At 46.3% G+C, this 18,099-nt stretch overlaps 1 protein-coding gene across 1 annotated transcript in view; it reads left to right on the forward strand.

Annotated features, from left to right (window-relative positions):
• The window catches only part of LOC138852938 (synaptotagmin-10-like), a 247,339-nt gene that overhangs the window by 52,892 nt on the left and 176,348 nt on the right, over nt 1-18,099 (forward strand). The gene's annotated exons all lie outside the window — the stretch shown is intronic.

Genomic DNA, 18,099 nt, shown 5'->3' on the forward strand with positions numbered 1-18,099 from the left:
AGGGATAGAGTGCCATCCTTGCACTCTCTCAACCTGAGGGATAGAGTGCCATCCTTGCACTCTCCCAACCTGAGGGATAGAGTGCCATCCTTGCACTCTCTCAACCTGAGGGATAGAGTGCCATCCTTGCACTCTCTCAACCTGAGGGATAGAGTGCCATCCTTGCACTCTCTCAACCTGAGGGATAGAGTGCCATCCTTGCACTCTCCCAACCTGAGGGATAGAGTGCCATCCTTGCACTCTCTCAACCTGAGGGATAGAGTGCCATCCTTGCACTCTCCCAACCTGAGGGATAGAGTGCCATCCTTGCACTCTCTCAACCTGAGGGATAGAGTGCCATGAGGGATAGAGTGCCATCCTTGCACTCTCTCAACCTGAGGGATAGAGTGCCATCCTTGCACTCTCTCAACCTGAGGGATAGAGTGCCATCCTTGCACTCTCTCAACCTGAGGGATAGAGTGCCATCCTTGCACTCTCCCAACCTGAGGGATAGAGTGCCATCCTTGCACTCTCTCAACCTGAGGGATAGAGTGCCATCCTTGCACTCTCTCAACCTGAGGGATAGAGTGCCATCCTTGCACTCTCTCAACCTGAGGGATAGAGTGCCATCCTTGCACTCTCCCAACCTGAGGGATAGAGTGCCATCCTTGCACTCTCTCAACCTGAGGGATAGAGTGCCATCCTTGCACTCTCTCAACCTGAGGGATAGAGTGCCATCCTTGCACTCTCTCAACCTGAGGGATAGAGTGCCATCCTTGCACTCTCTCAACCTGAGGGATAGAGTGCCATCCTTGCACTCTCTCAACCTGAGGGATAGAGTGCCATCCTTGCACTCTCTCAACCTGAGGGATAGAGTGCCATCCTTGCACTCTCTCAACCTTGCTGGCGCTCGTATGATGTTTTCCGTTTTTAAATTTCACTGATGTTTTGTGGGTGTTAATGATGGCACTGCTGACCACCAGTAGTGGTGGCACTGTTGAAGACCAGCAGTGGTGGCACTGCTAACCACCAGCAGTGGTGGTACTACTAACCACCAACAGTGGTGGTACTACTACCCACCAGCAGTGGTGGTACTACTAACCACCAGCAGTGGTGGTACTACTAACCACCAACAGTGGTGGTACTACTAACCACCAGCAGTGGTGGTACTACTAACCACCAACAGTGGTGGTACTACTAACCACCAGCAGTGGTGGTACTACTACCCACCAGTAGTGGTGGTACTACTACCCACCAGCAGTGGTGGTACTACTAACCACCAGCAGTGGTGGTACTACTACCCACCAGCAGTGGTGGTACTACTACCCACCAGCAGTGGTGGTACTACTAACCACCAACAGTGGTGGTACTACTACCCACCAGCAGTGGTGGCACTGCTAACCACCAGCAGTGGTGGTACTACTAACCACCAACAGTGGTGGTACTACTACCCACCAGCAGTGGTGGTACTACTAACCACCAACAGTGGTGGTACTACTACCCACCAGCAGTGGTGGTACTACTAACCACCAACAGTGGTGGTACTACTACCCACCAGCAGTGGTGGCACTGCTAACCACCAGCAGTGGTGGTACTACTAACCACCAACAGTGGTGGTACTACTACCCACCAGCAGTGGTGGCACTGCTAACCACCAGCAGTGGTGGTACTACTAACCACCAACAGTGGTGGTACTACTACCCACCAGCAGTGGTGGTACTACTAACCACCAGCAGTGGTGGTACTACTAACCACCAACAGTGGTGGTACTACTACCCACCAACAGTGGTGGTACTACTAACCACCAGCAGTGGTGGTACTACTAACCACCAACAGTGGTGGTACTACTACCCACCAGCAGTGGTGGTACTACTAACCACCAACAGTGGTGGTACTACTACCCACCAGCAGTGGTGGCACTGCTAACCACCAGCAGTGGTGGTACTACTAACCACCAACAGTGGTGGTACTACTACCCACCAGCAGTGGTGGTACTACTAACCACCAACAGTGGTGGTACTACTAACCACCAGCAGTGGTGGTACTACTAACCACCAACAGTGGTGGTACTACTACCCACCAGCAGTGGTGGTACTACTAACCACCAACAGTGGTGGTACTACTAACCACCAGCAGTGGTGGTACTACTAACCACCAGCAGTGGTGGTACTACTAACCACCAGCAGTGGTGGTACTACTACCCACCAGCAGTGGTGGTACTACTACCCACCAGCAGTGGTGGTACTACTAACCACCAGCAGTGGTGGTACTACTACCCACCAGCAGTGGTGGTACTAACCACCAACAGTGGTGGTACTACTAACCACCAGCAGTGGTGGTACTACTACCCACCAGCAGTGGTGGTACTACTAACCACCAGCAGTGGTGGTACTACTACCCACCAGCAGTGGTGGTACTACTACCCACCAGCAGTGGTGGTACTACTACCCACCAGCAGTGGTGGTACTACTACCCACCAGCAGTGGTGGTACTACTACCCACCAGCAGTGGTGGTACTACTACCCACCAGCAGTGGTGGTACTACTACCCACCAGCAGTGGTGGTACTACTACCCACCAGCAGTGGTGGTACTACTAACCACCAGCAGTGGTGGTACTACTACCCACCAGCAGTGGTGGTACTACTAACCACCAGCAGTGGTGGTACTACTACCCACCAGCAGTGGTGGTACTACTACCCACCAGCAGTGATAATACCACTACTCACCAGTAGTGGTGGTACTACTACCCACCAGTAGTGGTGGTACTACTAACCACCAGTAGTTGTGGTACTATTAACCACCAGCAGTGATGGTACTACTACACACCAGTAGTGGTGGTACTACTACCCACCAGTAGTGGTGATACCACCATCCACCAGTAGTGGTGGTACTACTACCCACTAGTAGTGGTGGTACTACTAACCACCAGCAGTGATGGTACTACTACCCACTAGCAGTGATGGTACTACTACCCACCAGTAGTGGTGGTACTACTACCCACCAGCGGCACCATAGGGTAGCCGGTAACATGACTCTGCACTCCACGTTGGCAACATTGACTCACATATAAGGTGACTTTACTGCTCACTCTCTCGCTCTCCCATTGTGCCAGTCTTAACATTATTTCTGGCCAGCCCCTCAGGGGGTGGTGGTGGGGGAGCGAAGGGGAGACGGGGTGGGTCCGTCCCCCGAGTGGTAATATCCTGGCTGTAATTACCCTGCTGAGCTTCTGGGAGTTGAGTTGCGGCTCCTGGGCCTGGGGAAGAAGTTTTGATTCAGGAAATTGGAGGTACACCTTTCTATCATCGCGTCAAACAAGGCACTGCATGGCACCTGCTTGTCAGCACCATAATAATAATAATAATAATAATAATAATGGTAGTAATAATTGTTTTGGTCGCTGAGTGATCCGAGAAAGATGTCCCTGTGTCGCATAGCCCCAGCCTACTCTACCTCACCGCACGCAAAACGAATAGTACAGAGTGAGGCTTAAATTAACAATGTTGCGGTATATATAGGATATGAAGGTTTGAAGCCGATCAGAAGAAGTATTGACAAGTTATCACATGGAAACTAATACCCCAGTTTCTCCAGCAAAAATGTCAGAGCAGCTCGTGTATAGCCCAAGACCAAGTCAAACCTTCGGTGAGGTAAGATACACCAGCAGTGAAACTTAAAGTCAGTTAGAAGAGACACTTGCTTGATATTTCAGGACCGGTGTCCCAGAACTCACCAGCAAGTTTGAATTCGCTCGCAAGAAGCATTCTCAGGTTGTCAGTGTTGTGAGCAGGAAGTTGACCGGGTGAGACACAAAATATTTGTCTAAAATATGATGAAATTAATATTCTCCGGCGTTTAATGGTTGAAATCTATCAGACGAGTCATTCTCCACTTACTGTATGAAAAACAGTTTGATTAATAAGCTTAAGAAATTTAAACTTTCACAGTCCAAAATAAAAGCAAATCTTCCTTTGAGTAAAATTTAGATTACTCGTCACTGAGGGTTTGAAGCCAATAAGAAGAGTCACTCTCCAGTTATCGCTCGAAATCCAACGATTTCAAGTTTTCTTCTAACTGTTAACAAACTGGCAAATTTTCCATGACAAATGCTACACTTACTGCGTCCCATCCTCTCCACCACATGCATCAGTCCTTGAAGTTTGTAGTCGATCGGAAGAAACGTTCTCATGTTATGATTCCAGTAACATTCGCTATATTAAAATAAAATTTGCAGATTAGTATCTACATTCTCCAGAAACCATCCAGACCTTTATCTCTAAGCTAATTACGAGAGTGTTACAAGTTTGAAGCCGATACGTTGAGGTATTCTCTAGTTATACACAAAACCTTGGAGAAAAAACAAAATGTCTCCCAGAGATAAAACTGGATGTAATACCAGTTACCAGATGTTGTTGTAACTGGAAGTTTGTGTTGTGTGACTGGTAGCTTGTGTTGTGTGACTGGTAGCCTGTGTTGTGTGACTGGTAGCTTGTGTTGTGTGACTGGTAGCTTGTGTTGTGTGACTGAAAGTTTGTGTTGTGTGACTGGAAGTTTGTGTTGTGTGACTGGTAGCTTGTGTTGTGTGACTGGTAGCTTGTGTTGTGTGACTGGTAGCTTGTGTTGTAGCTTGTGTTGTGTGACTGGAAGTTTGTGTTGTGTGACTGAAAGTTTGTGTTGTGTGACTGGAAGTTTGTGTTGTGTGACTGGAAGTTTGTGTTGTGTGACTGGAAGTTTGTGTTGTGTGACTGGAAGTTTGTGTTGTGTGACTGGAAGTTTGTGTTGTGTGACTAGAAGTTTGTGTTGTGTGACTGGAAGTTTGTGTTGTGTGACTGGAAGTTTGTGTTGTGTGACTGGAAGTTTGTGTTGTGTGACTGGAAGTTTGTGTTGTGTGACTGGAAGTTTGTGTTGTGTGACTGGAAGTTTGTGTTGTGTGACTGGAAGTTTGTGTTGTGTGACTGGTAGCTTGTGTTGTGTGACTGGTAGCTTGTGTTGTGTGACTGGTAGCTTGTGTTGTGTGACTGGAAGTTTGTGTTGTGTGACTGGTAGCTTGTGTTGTGTGACTGGAAGTTTGTGTTGTGTGACTGTTAGCTTGTGTTGTGTGACTGGAAGTTTGTGATGTGTGACTGGAAGTTTGTGTTGTGTGACTGGTAGCTTGTGTTGTGTGACTGGTAGCTTGTGTTGTGTGACTGGTAGCTTGTGTTGTGTGACTGGAAGTTTGTGTTGTGTGACTGGAAGTTTGTGTTGTGTGACTGGTAGCTTGTGTTGTGTGACTGGTAGCTTGTGTTGTGTGACTGGAAGTTTGTGTTGTGTGACTGGTAGCTTGTGTTGTGTGGCTGGTAGCTTGTGTTGTGTGACTGGTAGCTTGTGTTGTGTGACTGGAAGTTTGTGTTGTGTGACTGGTAGCTTGTGTTGTGTGACTGGAAGTTTGTGTTGTAGCTTGTGTTGTGTGACTGGTAGCTTGTGTTGTGTGACTGGTAGCTTGTGTTGTGTGACTGGTAGCTTGTGTTGTGTGACTGGTAGCTTGTGTTGTGTGACTGGTAGCTTGTGTTGTGTGACTGGAAGTTTGTGTTGTGTGACTGGAAGTTTGTGTTGTGTGACTGGTAGCTTGTGTTGTGTGACTGGTAGCTTGTGTTGTGTGACTGGAAGTTTGTGTTGTGTGAATGGAAGTTTGTGTTGTGTGACTGGAAGTTTGTGTTGTGTGACTGGAAGTTTGTGTTGTGTGACTGGTAGTTTGTGTTGTGTGACTGGTAGCTTGTGTTGTGTGACTGGTAGCTTGTGTTGTGTGACTGGAAGTTTGTGTTGTGTGACTGGTAGCTTGTGTTGTGTGACTGGTAGCTTGTGTTGTGTGACTGGAAGTTTGTGTTGTGTGACTGGTAGCTTGTGTTGTGTGACTGGTAGCTTGTGTTGTGTGACTGGAAGTTTGTGTTGTGTGACTGGTAGCTTGTGTTGTGTGACTGGTAGCTTGTGTTGTGTGACTGGAAGTTTGTGTTGTGTGACTGGTAGCTTGTGTTGTGTGACTGGTAGCTTGTGTTGTGTGACTGGAAGTTTGTGTTGTGTGACTGGTAGCTTGTGTTGTGTGACTGGTAGCTTGTGTTGTGTGACTGGAAGTTTGTGTTGTGTGACTGGAAGTTTGTGTTGTGTGACTGGAAGTTTGTGTTGTGTGACTAGAAGTTTGTGTTGTGTGACTGGTAGTTTGTGTTGTGTGACTGGTAGTTTGTGTTGTGTGACTGGTAGCTTGTGTTGTAGCTTGTGTTGTGTGACTGGTAGCTTGTGTTGTGTGACTGGAAGTTTGTGTTGTGTGACTGGAAGCTTGTGTTGTGTGACTGGAAGTTTGTGTTGTGTGACTGGTAGCTTGTGTTGTGTGACTGGAAGTTTGTGTTGTAGCTTGTGTTGTGTGACTGGTAGCTTGTGTTGTGTGACTGGTAGCTTGTGTTGTGTGACTGGTAGCTTGTGTTGTGTGACTGGTAGCTTGTGTTGTGTGACTGGTAGCTTGTGTTGTGTGACTGGTAGCTTGTGTTGTGTGACTGGAAGTTTGTGTTGTGTGACTGGAAGCTTGTGTTGTGTGACTGGTAGCTTGTGTTGTGTGACTGGTAGCTTGTGTTGTGTGACTGGTAGCTTGTGTTGTGTGACTGGTAGCTTGTGTTGTGTGACTGGTAGCTTGTGTTGTGTGACTGGTAGCTTGTGTTGTGTGACTGGTAGCTTGTGTTGTGTGACTGGAAGTTTGTGTTGTGTGACTGGAAGTTTGTGTTGTGTGACTGGTAGCTTGTGTTGTGTGACTGGTAGCTTGTGTTGTGTGACTGGAAGTTTGTGTTGTGTGACTGGAAGTTTGTGTTGTGTGACTGGTAGCTTGTGTTGTGTGACTGGAAGTTTGTGTTGTGTGACTGGAAGTTTGTGTTGTGTGACTGGAAGTTTGTGTTGTGTGACTGGTAGCTTGTGTTGTATGACTGGAAGTTTGTGTTGTGTGACTGGTAGCTTGTGTTGTGTGACTGGAAGTTTGTGTTGTGTGACTGGAAGTTTGTGTTGTGTGACTGGTAGCTTGTGTTGTGTGACTGGTAGCTTGTGTTGTGTGACTGGAAGTTTGTGTTGTAGCTTGTGTTGTGTGACTGGTAGCTTGTGTTGTGTGACTGGTAGCTTGTGTTGTGTGACTGGTAGCTTGTGTTGTGTGACTGGTAGCTTGTGTTGTGTGACTGGTAGCTTGTGTTGTGTGACTGGTAGCTTGTGTTGTGTGACTGGAAGTTTGTGTTGTGTGACTGGAAGCTTGTGTTGTGTGACTGGTAGCTTGTGTTGTGTGACTGGTAGCTTGTGTTGTGTGACTGGTAGCTTGTGTTGTGTGACTGGTAGCTTGTGTTGTGTGACTGGTAGCTTGTGTTGTGTGACTGTTAGCTTGTGTTGTGTGACTGGTAGCTTGTGTTGTGTGACTGGAAGTTTGTGTTGTGTGACTGGAAGTTTGTGTTGTGTGACTGGTAGCTTGTGTTGTGTGACTGGTAGCTTGTGTTGTGTGACTGGAAGTTTGTGTTGTGTGACTGGAAGTTTGTGTTGTGTGACTGGTAGCTTGTGTTGTGTGACTGGAAGTTTGTGTTGTGTGACTGGAAGTTTGTGTTGTGTGACTGGAAGTTTGTGTTGTGTGACTGGTAGCTTGTGTTGTGTGACTGGAAGTTTGTGTTGTGTGACTGGTAGCTTGTGTTGTGTGACTGGAAGTTTGTGTTGTAGCTTGTGTTGTGTGACTGGTAGCTTGTGTTGTGTGACTGGTAGCTTGAGTTGTGTGACTGGTAGCTTGTGTTGTGTGACTGGTAGCTTGTGTTGTGTGACTGGTAGCTTGTGTTGTGTGACTGGTAGCTTGTGTTGTGTGACTGGTAGCTTGTGTTGTGTGACTGGAAGTTTGTGTTGTGTGACTGGAAGTTTGTGTTGTGTGACTGGTAGCTTGTGTTGTGTGACTGGTAGCTTGTGTTGTGTGACTGGAAGTTTGTGTTGTGTGACTGGAAGTTTGTGTTGTGTGACTGGTAGCTTGTGTTGTGTGACTGGAAGTTTGTGTTGTGTGACTGGAAGTTTGTGTTGTGTGACTGGAAGTTTGTGTTGTGTGACTGGTAGCTTGTGTTGTGTGACTGGAAGTTTGTGTTGTGTGACTGGTAGCTTGTGTTGTGTGACTGGAAGTTTGTGTTGTGTGACTGGAAGTTTGTGTTGTGTGACTGGTAGCTTGTGTTGTGTGACTGGTAGCTTGTGTTGTGTGACTGGAAGTTTGTGTTGTGTGACTGGAAGTTTGTGTTGTGTGACGGGAAGTTTGTGTTGTGTGACTGGTAGCTTGTGTTGTGTGACTGGTAGCTTGTGTTGTGTGACTGGAAGTTTGTGTTGTAGCTTGTGTTGTGTGACTGGTAGCTTGTGTTGTGTGACTGGTAGCTTGTGTTGTGTGACTGGTAGCTTGTGTTGTGTGACTGGTAGCTTGTGTTGTGTGACTGGTAGCTTGTGTTGTGTGACTGGAAGTTTGTGTTGTGTGACTGGAAGCTTGTGTTGTGTGACTGGTAGCTTGTGTTGTGTGACTGGTAGCTTGTGTTGTGTGACTGGTAGCTTGTGTTGTGTGACTGGTAGCTTGTGTTGTGTGACTGGTAGCTTGTGTTGTGTGACTGGTAGCTTGTGTTGTGTGACTGGAAGTTTGTGTTGTGTGACTGGAAGTTTGTGTTGTGTGACTGGTAGCTTGTGTTGTGTGACTGGTAGCTTGTGTTGTGTGACTGGAAGTTTGTGTTGTGTGACTGGAAGTTTGTGTTGTGTGACTGGTAGCTTGTGTTGTGTGACTGGAAGTTTGTGTTGTGTGACTGGAAGTTTGTGTTGTGTGACTGGAAGTTTGTGTTGTGTGACTGGTAGCTTGTGTTGTGTGACTGGAAGTTTGTGTTGTGTGACTGGTAGCTTGTGTTGTGTGACTGGAAGTTTGTGTTGTGTGACTGGAAGTTTGTGTTGTGTGACTGGTAGCTTGTGTTGTGTGACTGGTAGCTTGTGTTGTGTGACTGGAAGTTTGTGTTGTGTGACTGGAAGTTTGTGTTGTGTGACGGGAAGTTTGTGTTGTGTGACTGGAAGTTTGTGTTGTGTGACTGGTAGCTTGTGTTGTGTGACTGGAAGTTTGTGTTGTGTGACTGGAAGTTTGTGTTGTGTGACTGGAAGTTTGTGTTGTGTGACTGGAAGTTTGTGTTGTGTGACTGGTAGCTTGTGTTGTTTGACTGGTAGCTTGTGTTGTGTGACTGGAAGTTTGTGTTGTGTGGCTGGAAGTTTGTGTTGTGTGACTGGTAGCTTGTGTTGTGTGACTGGTAGCTTGTGTTGTGTGACTGGTAGCTTGTGTTGTGTGACTGGAAGTTTGTGTTGTGTGACTGGAAGTTTGTGTTGTGTGACTGGTAGCTTGTGTTGTGTGACTGGTAGCTTGTGTTGTGTGACTGGAAGTTTGTGTTGTGTGACTGGTAGCTTGTGTTGTGTGGCTGGTAGCTTGTGTTGTGTGACTGGTAGCTTGTGTTGTGTGACTGGAAGTTTGTGTTGTGTGACTGGTAGCTTGTGTTGTGTGACTGGAAGTTTGTGTTGTAGCTTGTGTTGTGTGACTGGTAGCTTGTGTTGTGTGACTGGTAGCTTGTGTTGTGTGACTGGTAGCTTGTGTTGTGTGACTGGTAGCTTGTGTTGTGTGACTGGTAGCTTGTGTTGTGTGACTGGAAGTTTGTGTTGTGTGACTGGAAGTTTGTGTTGTGTGACTGGTAGCTTGTGTTGTGTGACTGGTAGCTTGTGTTGTGTGACTGGAAGTTTGTGTTGTGTGAATGGAAGTTTGTGTTGTGTGACTGGAAGTTTGTGTTGTGTGACTGGAAGTTTGTGTTGTGTGACTGGTAGTTTGTGTTGTGTGACTGGTAGCTTGTGTTGTGTGACTGGTAGCTTGTGTTGTGTGACTGGAAGTTTGTGTTGTGTGACTGGTAGCTTGTGTTGTGTGACTGGTAGCTTGTGTTGTGTGACTGGAAGTTTGTGTTGTGTGACTGGTAGCTTGTGTTGTGTGACTGGTAGCTTGTGTTGTGTGACTGGAAGTTTGTGTTGTGTGACTGGTAGCTTGTGTTGTGTCACTGGTAGCTTGTGTTGTGTGACTGGAAGTTTGTGTTGTGTGACTGGTAGCTTGTGTTGTGTGACTGGTAGCTTGTGTTGTGTGACTGGAAGTTTGTGTTGTGTGACTGGTAGCTTGTGTTGTGTGACTGGTAGCTTGTGTTGTGTGACTGGAAGTTTGTGTTGTGTGACTGGAAGTTTGTGTTGTGTGACTGGAAGTTTGTGTTGTGTGACTAGAAGTTTGTGTTGTGTGACTGGTAGTTTGTGTTGTGTGACTGGTAGTTTGTGTTGTGTGACTGGTAGCTTGTGTTGTAGCTTGTGTTGTGTGACTGGTAGCTTGTGTTGTGTGACTGGAAGTTTGTGTTGTGTGACTGGAAGCTTGTGTTGTGTGACTGGAAGTTTGTGTTGTGTGACTGGTAGCTTGTGTTGATTGACTGGAAGTTTGTGTTGTAGCTTGTGTTGTGTGACTGGTAGCTTGTGTTGTGTGACTGGTAGCTTGTGTTGTGTGACTGGTAGCTTGTGTTGTGTGACTGGTAGCTTGTGTTGTGTGACTGGTAGCTTGTGTTGTGTGACTGGTAGCTTGTGTTGTGTGACTGGAAGTTTGTGTTGTGTGACTGGAAGCTTGTGTTGTGTGACTGGAAGTTTGTGTTGTGTGACTGGAAGTTTGTGTTGTGTGACTGGTAGCTTGTGTTGTGTGACTGGTAGCTTGTGTTGTGTGACTGGAAGTTTGTGTTGTGTGACTGGAAGTTTGTGTTGTGTGACTGGTAGCTTGTGTTGTGTGACTGGAAGTTTGTGTTGTGTGACTGGAAGTTTGTGTTGTGTGACTGGAAGTTTGTGTTGTGTGACTGGTAGCTTGTGTTGTGTGACTGGAAGTTTGTGTTGTGTGACTGGTAGCTTGTGTTGTGTGACTGGAAGTTTGTGTTGTGTGACTGGAAGTTTGTGTTGTGTGACTGGTAGCTTGTGTTGTGTGACTGGTAGCTTGTGTTGTGTGACTGGAAGTTTGTGTTGTGTGACTGGAAGTTTGTGTTGTGTGACGGGAAGTTTGTGTTGTGTGACTGGAAGTTTGTGTTGTGTGACTGGTAGCTTGTGTTGTGTGACTGGAAGTTTGTGTTGTGTGACTGGAAGTTTGTGTTGTGTGACTGGAAGTTTGTGTTGTGTGACTGGAAGTTTGTGTTGTGTGACTGGTAGCTTGTGTTGTGTGACTGGTAGCTTGTGTTGTGTGACTGGAAGTTTGTGTTGTGTGACTGGAAGTTTGTGTTGTGTGACTGGTAGCTTGTGTTGTGTGACTGGTAGCTTGTGTTGTGTGACTGGAAGTTTGTGTTGTGTGACTGGAAGTTTGTGTTGTGTGACTGGAAGTTTGTGTTGTGTGACTGGTAGCTTGTGTTGTGTGACTGGTAGCTTGTGTTGTGTGACTGGTAGCTTGTGTTGTGTGACTGGTAGCTTGTGTTGTGTGACTGGTAGCTTGTGTTGTGTGACTGGAAGTTTGTGTTGTGTGACTGGTAGCTTGTGTTGTGTGACTGGAAGTTTGTGTTGTGTGACTGGAAGTTTGTGTTGTGTGACTTGTAGCTTGTGTTGTATGACTGGAAGTTTGTGTTGTGTGACTGGTAGCTCGTGTTGTGTGACTGGTAGCTTGTTTTGTGTGACTGGTAGCTTGTGTTGTGTGACTGGTAGCTTGTGTTGTGTGACTGGTAGCTTGTGTTGTGTGACTGATAGCCTGTGTTGTGTGACTGGTAGCTTGTGTTGTGTGACTGGTAGCTTGTGTTGTGTGACTGGTAGCTTGTGTTGTGTGACTGATAGCCTGTGTTGTGTGACTGCTAGCTTGTGTTGTGTGACTGGAAGTTTGTGTTGTGTGACTGGTAGCTTGTGTTGTGTGACTGGAAGTTTGTGTTGTGTGACTGGAAGTTTGTGTTGTGTGACTGGAAGTTTGTGTTGTGTGACTGGAAGTTTGTGTTGTGTGACTGGTAGCTTGTGTTGTGTGACTGGTAGCTTGTGTTGTGTGACTGGTAGCTTGTATTGTGTGACTGGTAGCTTGTGTTGTGTGACTGGTAGCATGTGTTGTGTGACTGGAAGTTTGTGTTGTGTGACTGGAAGTTTGTGTTGTGTGACTGGAAGTTTGTGTTGTGTGACTGGAAGTTTGTGTTGTGTGACTGGAAGTTTGTGTTGTGTGACTGGAAGTTTGTGTTGTGTGACTGGTAGCTTGTGTTGTGTGACTGGTAGCTTGTGTTGTGTGACTGTTAGCTTGTGTTGTGTGACTGGTAGCTTGTGTTGTGTGACTGGTAGCTTGTGTTGTGTGACTGGTAGCTTGTGTTGTGTGACTGGTAGCTTGTGTTGTGTGACTGGTAGCTTGTGTTGTGTGACTGGAAGTTTGTGTTGTGTGACTGGTAGCTTGTGTTGTGTGACTGGAAGTTTGTGTTGTGTGACTGGAAGTTTGTGTTGTGTGACTGGAAGTTTGTGTTGTGTGACTGGTAGCTTGTGTTGTGTGACTGGTAGCTTGTGTTGTGTGACTGGAAGTTTGTGTTGTGTGACTGGAAGTTTGTGTTGTGTGACTGGTAGCTTGTGTTTTGTGACTGGTAGCTTGTGTTGTGTGACTGGTAGCTTGTGTTGTGTGACTGGTAGCTGGTGTTGTGTGACTGGTAGCTTGTGTTGTGTGACTGGTAGCTTGTGTTGTGTGACTGGAAGTTTGTGTTGTGTGACTGGTAGCTTGTGTTGTGTGACTGGTAGCTTGTGTTGTGTGACTGGTAGCTTGTGTTGTGTGACTGGTAGCTTGTGTTGTGTGACTGGAAGTTTGTGTTGTGTGACTGGAAGTTTGTGTTGTGTGACTGGTAGCTTGTGTTGTGTGACTGGTAGCTTGTGTTGTGTGACTGGAAGTTTGTGTTGTGTGACTGGAAGTTTGTGTTGTGTGACTGGAAGTTTGTGTTGTGTGACTGGTAGCTTGTGTTGTGTGACTGGAAGTTTGTGTTGTGTGACTGGTAGCTTGTGTTGTGTGACTGGAAGTTTGTGTTGTAGCTTGTGTTGTGTGACTGGTAGCTTGTGTTGTGTGACTGGTAGCTTGAGTTGTGTGACTGGTAGCTTGTGTTGTGTGACTGGTAGCTTGTGTTGTGTGACTGGTAGCTTGTGTTGTGTGACTGGAAGTTTGTGTTGTGTGACTGGAAGTTTGTGTTGTGTGACTGGTAGCTTGTGTTGTGTGACTGGTAGCTTGTGTTGTGTGACTGGAAGTTTGTGTTGTGTGACTGGAAGTTTGTGTTGTGTGACTGGAAGTTTGTGTTGTGTGACTGGTAGCTTGTGTTGTGTGACTGGAAGTTTGTGTTGTGTGACTGGTAGCTTGTGTTGTGTGACTGGAAGTTTGTGTTGTAGCTTGTGTTGTGTGACTGGTAGCTTGTGTTGTGTGACTGGTAGCTTGAGTTGTGTGACTGGTAGCTTGTGTTGTGTGACTGGTAGCTTGTGTTGTGTGACTGGTAGCTTGTGTTGTGTGACTGGAAGTTTGTGTTGTAGCTTGTGTTGTGTGACTGGTAGCTTGTGTTGTGTGACTGGTAGCTTGAGTTGTGTGACTGGTAGCTTGTGTTGTGTGACTGGTAGCTTGTGTTGTGTGACTGGTAGCTTGTGTTGTGTGACTGGTAGCTTGTGTTGTGTGACTGGTAGCTTGTGTTGTGTGACTGGAAGTTTGTGTTGTGTGACTGGAAGTTTGTGTTGTGTGACTGGTAGCTTGTGTTGTGTGACTGGTAGCTTGTGTTGTGTGACTGGAAGTTTGTGTTGTGTGACTGGAAGTTTGTGTTGTGTGACTGGTAGCTTGTGTTGTGTGACTGGAAGTTTGTGTTGTGTGACTGGAAGTTTGTGTTGTGTGACTGGAAGTTTGTGTTGTGTGACTGGTAGCTTGTGTTGTGTGACTGGAAGTTTGTGTTGTGTGACTGGTAGCTTGTGTTGTGTGACTGGAAGTTTGTGTTGTGTGACTGGAAGTTTGTGTTGTGTGACTGGTAGCTTGTGTTGTGTGACTGGTAGCTTGTGTTGTGTGACTGGAAGTTTGTGTTGTGTGACTGGAAGTTTGTGTTGTGTGACGGGAAGTTTGTGTTGTGTGACTGGTAGCTTGTGTTGTGTGACTGGTAGCTTGTGTTGTGTGACTGGTAGCTTGTGTTGTGTGACTGGTAGCTTGTGTTGTGTGACTGGTAGCTTGTGTTGTGTGACTGGTAGCTTGTGTTGTGTGACTGGAAGTTTGTGTTGTGTGACTGGAAGCTTGTGTTGTGTGACTGGTAGCTTGTGTTGTGTGACTGGTAGCTTGTGTTGTGTGACTGGTAGCTTGTGTTGTGTGACTGGTAGCTTGTGTTGTGTGACTGGTAGCTTGTGTTGTGTGACTGGTAGCTTGTGTTGTGTGACTGGTAGCTTGTGTTGTGTGACTGGAAGTTTGTGTTGTGTGACTGGAAGTTTGTGTTGTGTGACTGGTAGCTTGTGTTGTGTGACTGGAAGTTTGTGTTGTAGCTTGTGTTGTGTGACTGGTAGCTTGTGTTGTGTGACTGGTAGCTTGTGTTGTGTGACTGGTAGCTTGTGTTGTGTGACTGGTAGCTTGTGTTGTGTGACTGGTAGCTTGTGTTGTGTGACTGGAAGTTTGTGTTGTGTGACTGGAAGTTTGTGTTGTGTGACTGGTAGCTTGTGTTGTGTGACTGGTAGCTTGTGTTGTGTGACTGGAAGTTTGTGTTGTGTGAATGGAAGTTTGTGTTGTGTGACTGGAAGTTTGTGTTGTGTGACTGGAAGTTTGTGTTGTGTGACTGGTAGTTTGTGTTGTGTGACTGGTAGCTTGTGTTGTGTGACTGGTAGCTTGTGTTGTGTGACTGGAAGTTTGTGTTGTGTGACTGGTAGCTTGTGTTGTGTGACTGGTAGCTTGTGTTGTGTGACTGGAAGTTTGTGTTGTGTGACTGGTAGCTTGTGTTGTGTGACTGGTAGCTTGTGTTGTGTGACTGGAAGTTTGTGTTGTGTGACTGGTAGCTTGTGTTGTGTGACTGGTAGCTTGTGTTGTGTGACTGGAAGTTTGTGTTGTGTGACTGGTAGCTTGTGTTGTGTGACTGGTAGCTTGTGTTGTGTGACTGGAAGTTTGTGTTGTGTGACTGGTAGCTTGTGTTGTGTGACTGGTAGCTTGTGTTGTGTGACTGGAAGTTTGTGTTGTGTGACTGGAAGTTTGTGTTGTGTGACTGGAAGTTTGTGTTGTGTGACTAGAAGTTTGTGTTGTGTGACTGGTAGTTTGTGTTGTGTGACTGGTAGTTTGTGTTGTGTGACTGGTAGCTTGTGTTGTAGCTTGTGTTGTGTGACTGGTAGCTTGTGTTGTGTGACTGGAAGTTTGTGTTGTGTGACTGGAAGCTTGTGTTGTGTGACTGGAAGTTTGTGTTGTGTGACTGGTAGCTTGTGTTGATTGACTGGAAGTTTGTGTTGTAGCTTGTGTTGTGTGACTGGTAACTTGTGTTGTGTGACTGGTAGCTTGTGTTGTGTGACTGGTAGCTTGTGTTGTGTGACTGGTAGCTTGTGTTGTGTGACTGGTCGCTTGTGTTGTGTGACTGGTAGCTTGTGTTGTGTGACTGGAAGTTTGTGTTGTGTGACTGGAAGCTTGTGTTGTGTGACTGGTAGCTTGTGTTGTGTGACTGGTAGCTTGTGTTGTGTGACTGGTAGCTTGTGTTGTGTGACTGGTAGCTTGTGTTGTGTGACTGGTAGCTTGTGTTGTGTGACTGGTAGCTTGTGTTGTGTGACTGGTAGCTTGTGTTGTGTGACTGGAAGTTTGTGTTGTGTGACTGGAAGTTTGTGTTGTGTGACTGGTAGCTTGTGTTGTGTGACTGGTAGCTTGTGTTGTGTGACTGGAAGTTTGTGTTGTGTGACTGGAAGTTTGTGTTGTGTGACTGGTAGCTTGTGTTGTGTGACTGGAAGTTTGTGTTGTGTGACTGGAAGTTTGTGTTGTGTGACTGGAAGTTTGTGTTGTGTGACTGGTAGCTTGTGTTGTGTGACTGGAAGTTTGTGTTGTGTGACTGGAAGTTTGTGTTGTGTGACTGGTAGCTTGTGTTGTGTGACTGGTAGCTTGTGTTGTGTGACTGGAAGTTTGTGTTGTGTGACTGGAAGTTTGTGTTGTGTGACGGGAAGTTTGTGTTGTGTGACTGGAAGTTTGTGTTGTGTGACTGGTAGCTTGTGTTGTGTGACTGGAAGTTTGTGTTGTGTGACTGGAAGTTTGTGTTGTGTGACTGGAAGTTTGTGTTGTGTGACTGGAAGTTTGTGTTGTGTGACTGGTAGCTTGTGTTGTGTGACTGGTAGCTTGTGTTGTGTGACTGGAAGTTTGTGTTGTGTGACTGGAAGTTTGTGTTGTGTGACTGGTAGCTTGTGTTGTGTGACTGGTAGCTTGTGTTGTGTGACTGGAAGTTTGTGTTGTGTGACTGGAAGTTTGTGTTGTGTGACTGGAAGTTTGTGTTGTGTGACTGGTAGCTTGTGTTGTGTGACTGGTAGCTTGTGTTGTGTGACTGGTAGCTTGTGTTGTGTGACTGGTAGCTTGTGTTGTGTGACTGGTAGCTTGTGTTGTGTGACTGGAAGTTTGTGTTGTGTGACTGGTAGCTTGTGTTGTGTGACTGGAAGTTTGTGTTGTGTGACTTGTAGCTTGTGTTGTGTGACTGGAAGTTTGTGTTGTGTGACTGGTAGCTTGTGTTGTGTGACTGGTAGCTTGTTTTGTGTGACTGGTAGCTTGTGTTGTGTGACTGTTAGCTTGTGTTGTGTTACTGGTAGCTTGTGTTGTGTGACTGATAGCCTGTGTTGTGTGACTGGTAGCTTGTGTTGTGTGACTGGTAGCTTGTGTTGTGTGACTGGTAGCTTGTGTTGTGTGACTGATAGCCTGTGTTGTGTGACTGGTAGCTTGTGTTGTGTGACTGGAAGTTTGTGTTGTGTGACTGGTAGCTTGTGTTGTGTGACTGGAAGTTTGTGTTGTGTGACTGGAAGTTTGTGTTGTGTGACTGGAAGTTTGTGTTGTGTGACTGGAAGTTTGTGTTGTGTGACTGGTAGCTTGTGTTGTGTGACTGGTAGCTTGTGTTGTGTGACTGGTAGCTTGTGTTGTGTGACTGGTAGCTTGTGTTGTGTGACTGGAAGTTTGTGTTGTGTGACTGGAAGTTTGTGTTGTGTGACTGGAAGTTTGTGTTGTGTGACTGGAAGTTTGTGTTGTGTGACTGGAAGTTTGTGTTGTGTGACTGGAAGTTTGTGTTGTGTGACTGGTAGCTTGTGTTGTGTGACTGGTAGCTTGTGTTGTGTGACTGTTAGCTTGTGTTGTGTGACTGGTAGCTTGTGTTGTGTGACTGGTAGCTTGTGTTGTGTGACTGGTAGCTTGTGTTGTGTGACTGGTAGCTTGTGTTGTGTGACTGGTAGCTTGTGTTGTGTGACTGGAAGTTTGTGTTGTGTGACTGGTAGCTTGTGTTGTGTGACTGGAAGTTTGTGTTGTGTGACTGGAAGTTTGTGTTGTGTGACTGGAAGTTTGTGTTGTGTGACTGGTAGCTTGTGTTGTGTGACTGGTAGCTTGTGTTGTGTGACTGGAAGTTTGTGTTGTGTGACTGGAAGTTTGTGTTGTGTGACTGGTAGCTTGTGTTTTGTGACTGGTAGCTTGTGTTGTGTGACTGGTAGCTTGTGTTGTGTGACTGGTAGCTGGTGTTGTGTGACTGGTAGCTTGTGTTGTGTGACTGGTAGCTTGTGTTGTGTGACTGGAAGTTTGTGTTGTGTGACTGGAAGTTTGTGTTGTGTGACTGGAAGTTTGTGTTGTGTGACTGGAAGTTTGTGTTGTGTGACTGGTAGCTTGTGTTGTGTGACTGGTAGCTTGTGTTGTGTGACTGGTAGCTTGTGTTGTGTAACTGGTAGTTTGTGTTGTGTGACTGGTAGCTTGTGTTGTGTGACTGGTAGCTTGTGTTGTGTGACTGGAAGTTTGTGTTGTGTGACTGGAAGTTTGTGTTGTGTGACTGGAAGTTTGTGTTGTGTGACTGGAAGTTTGTGATGTGTGACTGGTAGCTTGTGTTGTGTGACTGGTAGCTTGTGTTGTGTGACTGGAAGTTTGTGTTGTGTGACTGGAA

The sequence above is a fragment of the Cherax quadricarinatus genome, chromosome 19, assembly GCF_038502225.1.
Source record: "Cherax quadricarinatus isolate ZL_2023a chromosome 19, ASM3850222v1, whole genome shotgun sequence".
Taxonomy (NCBI): domain Eukaryota; kingdom Metazoa; phylum Arthropoda; class Malacostraca; order Decapoda; family Parastacidae; genus Cherax; species Cherax quadricarinatus.